Below are 6,573 nucleotides of genomic sequence, written 5' to 3'. Positions count from 1 at the left end.
CATCAACAGTTCATCATGACCTGGCTGAAACACCTTTGCAAACAGTCTCTGCATCCCTCCTGGCCTCCTCAATATTCAACCTTCCTCTCTTGCTTATACATATTCATCAGTACCACACTACCAGCTATACAAGCAGAATCTCATCTATTTACCAAACTAATAAGAGGATGGTTCATCAGATCATATATTAAAAAGGTTAGACGCTACTCTATGGCTACCCAATACAAAGATCAAGGCAATGGGTACCCCGTATGCGTGTAAGATGCTAAGAAGTCAATTCAAAAATCCAAAAGACATCCCGATAATAGCTATGGCGTACATTGTAAAACGTATGACAATTCAGAATAAAAAGGGGAAAGATGAATGTTTGTCGCAGCAGACTCACCATGCAAACCCTTGGGACAAAGGTGTTGAAGGATGCAGCCACATTCTTTGATAAAATCAACGGCAACTTAACACTATCATCAGTAGGCTGCTCTGGCATAACAGTAAGCAGCTCCAAAGCAACAAGCTCGTGAGCAACTTGCTGGTTCACTAGATGTGCAATGAAGTTAACAGCAGCGATCTGTTGAGGCTGTGCAAAATTAGATTTAATCAAAATCATATAGCTTCAGAAAGTGACTTGAAGCTGAAATTAAGCAACGACAGTACAACTTTGAGTACTATAAATGTACATATAAACGCACCAAATCATTACGCTTGCCTGCTCTTGAGCTGCAAAACAATCTTTTTTAAAAGAAGATTCCCTATTTCAGGGATCTTAGTGACCCAGTGCAGAAAATACATTCATAAAACCAGGGATGACATTTCAGATTTAATGCAAGATCGGCAAAAGAGACTAAGAGACCCCTTCCCCTGATAACATTTTCATTTTCACTTAATATCTCCGGAATGATGTGCTTTATATTAGTCGCATTCACCTTAAAAGCCAGCTTGTTGATAGTCTTCCTTAGTGCATCCCAAGTCAAGCACTGGTATTCCATGCTACTTTTATCCTCAATTTCCTTCCATCATTCAAGCTAACATGAAAGGAGGGATATAAACACCTACAGTCCTACCAAGTGTAGCGAGAAGACGTCCAGGATTTTCATCTATTTCCATAACCATTCTTTGTGATGGCTTCCTGGTTTCTTCTACCTCCCCATATCTACCATCCTGCCTTGACTCATGCATTACCCTTTTTCTCATACATATCATTCCTCGATCTAATCTCCATATCCTCACAGTCACGTCTTTCCTTCTCCTTCCTCCTCCTGTCAGAATCTGACAAAGCATCATCTGAATGAAAGTATCCATAATATCCGCCACCCGAAAATGTACTCTCCCCATGACCCCATCTCTCTTTTTCTTCATCAGAACTACCTCTAATATCCGCCACCCGAAAAATGTATCACTCTCCTCCTACCCTCTTCCCTTACCCTCTAGACCCTCTCCATGATCCCAACCTTTTTCCACATCCATACTCGGCTTAATCCTATACCCTAATCATCTGGGGCAAATTCCGATGTTTAGTCCCAAATTAAATCAAATACGGAGTACAATTCCACACTATTAATTGAATTGAATTGAATTTCGCAATTCATCATAGCTTAATTGAAATCAATGTTAGTCGAAAACTAAATTACAATTATTGAGTTGATATAAAACCTCAAATTAAGATTCACATTTAAATTCGAAATATGAATGCATTAAATCAAAAGATCGAAAAAATTGATAAAAAAAAAAAAAAAAAAAGATATGAAGTAAAGTATACGTACTTAGAGTGATGGAGGAATCGAATTGAATTGGATTGCAATAATTGGGGGTTAGGGTTAGGGTTAGGGTTTGGGTTTCAGCGAAAACTTCAATCGATTTTGACAATGATTCAACAATTAACCGCGGAAAAATCGCGGGAAAGCAGCGACTCAGTTTGGGAGGGGGGTAACGCTGGCAGCTGAAAACTTGACCGGCAAGTTATCATTATGTTTCAACTTGGAATTAAATTAAAGGGTAATCGGTAACACTAATTTTTATGTAAGGCGGTTTAAAAATAAGCTTATTGTAAAAATTTCCGTAAAATTAATTTATCCTCTTTTTCCTTTTTTATTTGCTTTTAGTTAGTTTGCATTGTTTTATTGACTATATCTCAGAAAAATGTAAAGTATGATTTCTCCGGTAAATTTTAATCAAATTTAAAATTTAAAATTGATAGGGGTAAAATTCTACTTGGTAATTAGTAGGCAAACCATAGGAAATAACATAATATAAAGTTATGAACAATCATTTTCCTTTTTATATCCCGAAATATAAAGTATTTATTTATTCGTATATAAGAGGAGAAATTATGAGAAAATTAATTCAAACTCAAAACAGCTATGTTATTGTGAAAATTTCGATTCTGATTAAGATTATGTCCACTCATACTTATTATTTCTTCCATTTAACCTTTGTGCGGCCTTTCAACCATTCTAAATGATCATCGTAGTTAAAAACATATAGCCGACTCTTATTGCTAAAAATCGGCCATATTTTCATTTATTCATCGTAAATTCGGTAAGTGTCACATGGTATGGAACATGAGATGCCAAATAAAGGTACAGGACAAACATAAATACATTGTCCGATTTGTATGATTTTCAATTAATTAGAGTACTAATTTATCATACATAAATAAAATCCTTAATTGTTTATATCCTAAAAAAGCCTCTATAATTGTGGTAATAATAGTACAAATTTTTAAAAATAATAATAATATAAAAATCTCTCAACCCTCTCTCACCACACACATTACATTTTCCAGCTAAAAAGACAATAATACCCCCAACAACATGACATAACCACAGCTCACCCAGGACCCACCCACCCCTGGCCCCACCTCATCTCTTCATAACCAATAATCATCCAACACCTCACCATCCACCCACCCACCCACCCACCAACCAAACCAACTATAAACCCGGTCCAAAACACGAACCCGGTTCAAACTTTTAAACCTTCAAGATCTTCGCTGCCCGAACAACCGGGTTTTCACGGGCAATAGCAGCACGACCGGCTGCCTTGTAATCGTAGGAGCACTCATGGCGGTCCGAATACCGATGCTCTGAACAAAACAGATCTCCACATCTACACCTGAACCCGGTCAACCCGACACGTTTTCTACAACCGGAACACCGGTTCAAGAACCTTTTAGCTGGTTCACTTCCAGAACCGGCGTCTGTAGCCGTCCTCTTCCTCTCCTCCGTGTTTTGAACCGGACCGGTCGAGTCTTCGCCTTCTCCTTCGCCGGATCTACGCTGAGCTTCATCCCCTCGATCTACACGGACCGGGTCCGGTCCGTGACCCGGTCCAATAGATCCGCATCCGGAGGTCGTGGTTGATGCCGTAGCTAAAGAGAGGGAAGATTCAACGGGGACTTGGAGGTCCAAAGTCTCATCCTTCTCCCTATTTTGGGCCGCCATCGTTTTGTTTTTTAGAAATGTTTCGAGTTAATCGAATATTTGAATAGCTACCCACCTATTGTAGACGGAAAATAAATAAAAGTGAAGAGAGAAATGAGAGATTTGTTTGTTAAAGAGAAAAGGAGGAGAATTGTATTATGAGGGGGTAAGGAGGGGGTAGGGGGTAATATAATCAAAGGTAGGCAAATGGCCAAATGGAGGAAATGAGAATGATGAAGATTTGTGATGATAATATATAGATATGAATTGTGAAATGTGTTGTTAATTATGAGGAAATTTGTGATTTGATGTTTTTTGTGTTAAATATTTTTTTAGGCATTTTCATTGGAAAGCTAAACACGTTTTGTTTGCTTTCATAAAGGTTTCATGAGTTTATGATGATATGATGAGGTGTTCAAATTACCAAATTGGTCACAAGACTTTTTTTTTTTTTTTTTTTTGAAATCCCACATAGGGTTACTCCCTCATATTCCGAATAACTGTCTCATTTGAACAATGGCACAAAAATTAAGGAATGAAGTTAAAATAATAAAAAATATTGTATAGAGGTAATAATATAGGAGTTAAATAATGAAAAGTATTGAATATGATGGTTTAAGGCCCTGTTCTTTTGGACTTAAAGTCACTTAATTTAAGTTCACTTCAGATCCTATAAGTTCAGTTCAGATCCTATAAGTTCGATTCGATTCGAATCCTATAATTTCGATTCGATTCGATCTTATAAGTTGATTCGATCCTATAAGTTCGATTCGATTCGATCCTATAAGTTCGATTCGATCATATACCTCACTTAATTTAAGTTCACTTCAGATCCTATAAGTTGATTCGATTCGATTCGAGATCCTATAAGTTCGATTCGAGATCCTATAAGTTGATTCGATTCGATCTTATAAGTTCGATTCGATTGAATCAGATTAGTTTGATCAAAAGAACAGAGCCTAAGGGTGGTTGATGTGGTAAATAAAGAAAAGAGTCAAGGGTAGGAAAGTCAAAAAACATGTCCAAATATGGCAAATGAGATAGTTATGTGAATAGACGAAAATGGCAAATGGGACAGTTATTCAGAATAGGAGGGAGTATTATATATCATTACGATCGGACCGAACACAATCAACAATATGCCGGGCATATCATCGTCCCATAACTTCCTACCTACAAACCTCGGACCGAACACAATCAACAATATGCCGGGGCATATCATCGTCATAAGACTTTCTTTGTTAAGCTAATGTATGATCAATCCCTATTATTGTCTAAAGTTATTGACGGATAGTGGCTATTTCACAATATGCAAGTGGGGGTATCCATTTCCCAATTTCCACCCATTTACACTATCCACTCTCATTTTGTGAGTGAGACATTATCCGTCTACAACATTAGATGAATAGTGTTTGTCTAAAGTTAGAATTTGTGATGTATGATTCATTTCTCCTAAAATCTTACTATGTAAAGTCCGATTTGGGTTGGATATAGAGTTGGCAAACAGGTCAATCAAATCGGGTTCTAATCAAGTTTGGAATAAGAGGTTAGCAAGATTTCGGTCCGATTTCAGTCATTTTGGGTTCCGACCATTTTTTGGTGGGCTATTACCAAGTTATTTGGGAATAACGGTCAATATCCAGATAAAAAAAAAATCGGGTAGTTTGGATCTTCAAATCGATGATGGGTCGGGTTTAGATCGGGGCGGATCAGTTTTGTTATGTCTGGTCGAATATGAGCCGAATTCATGTTGTTTTTCTGGATCATAAATAAGCGAATTTAGATGAGTCATTAGATCTGACATTTATAAAATTTTGAGAATGCATTTCCCGTGTTTGCTTATTGTTGGAAACCAAATAGAGTGACACATTCCATGGAAATAACTAAATTAAATAAAGTTGAAAAATTAACACCGTTAAACTTGAATGCGAATCAGGATACATTTGGTAAAATTTCTCATGAATTTCAATAGATAATAGCTAAAAATTTGAAATTACAACAAATTCTCCTTTTATTAATTAAGACTTCGTAATTTAAAGGAATGACCGGGCGGCCAAGTAGGGGTAATTTGGGGAATGGAAGAGGGATTGGATGTTGCGAATTTTCTAACAAAAATATACCTACTTGATTAGCCGTTTACAATATTAATATATTTTTATATTTTTATTATTAAGAATTAAAATTTGGTATTTTGGAGGTTGATAGGAGAGATGTTTAAAATAAATTTTATTTTGATGAAAAGGATGGATGGCAAATTGGCAACAAATGCAAATGGTAGATGAATGAGGACGAGCCTTCTTTTCTTTCACCAATTCTTATTTCAGACCAAGGTATCCGTCTTATTAATAAGACGGATACCATATTCTCTCACAAAATACCCATTTAGGGTGAGTGGAGAGCACATGGGAGGTCCCACCTTTGTCCCCTCTACCCATTTCCTCTCACACAACAACCCGTCTTAAAATCCAACCCGTTTTAAGCAAGACTTACTCCTTTTCTTTAGCATGGCATGGACCCCCGGCTAGGTTGTTGCTATCAACTGTCATATTACACTATTCTACGTACACTAGGTCATTGATTCCGTGTGCTAATCAATTCCATTAATCCCTATTAACTTTTTATTAATTTTCTATCAAACAAATTCAATCAACATGAACATCATATTGAAGGTCAAAGGAGTGGAGCATCTAACTTATATTAACAGGTATGATATATTTATAGAAGCGGAGGTCGGCCAGCTTAATTAATAAAGGGATTTTTTGTCAAAAGGTATCTAACATTTAGGTTACTTTGTGCGCAGGTACCTAACATTATTTTTTTTGCCCTAAAATACCTAAAGTTTATGTTTTGTTTGTTAACAAGTACCAACTGACTTTTTTCGTCAAAAATGTCTAGATTTCGTCTTGACTTAACCATAAAACATGATTTTTTAAATTAAAATCCTATAATTACAATTAACAAGCACTTTACATTTATTATTCACCAGCTTTAACTAGACCTTTTAAGAGAAACTAATGAGGTTGGGAGTTGGTGGAGAGGTGGAAAGTGAGTTAAATTATGAGATTAATCCGTTTTAAGGAAAGGAATTAGGGAGAAAACTAAACAAAACATTTTCATCGTCAAGTCAAACCCCAAATTTGACTTTTTTGACGGAAAA

General features: G+C 36.4%; 1 pseudogene; it reads right to left on the bottom strand.

The window, feature by feature from the left end:
• Window positions 1-225: 225 nt before the first annotated feature.
• Window positions 226-1,449, bottom strand: LOC141619438 (uncharacterized; annotated as a pseudogene).
• Between the last annotated feature and the right edge of the window lie 5,124 nt (window positions 1,450-6,573).

The sequence above is a fragment of the Silene latifolia genome, chromosome X (genome assembly GCF_048544455.1).
Source record: "Silene latifolia isolate original U9 population chromosome X, ASM4854445v1, whole genome shotgun sequence".
NCBI lineage: Eukaryota > Viridiplantae > Streptophyta > Magnoliopsida > Caryophyllales > Caryophyllaceae > Silene > Silene latifolia.
Note: the sequence above shows the minus strand (reverse complement) of the source record. Positions and strands in the feature narration are given on the sequence as shown.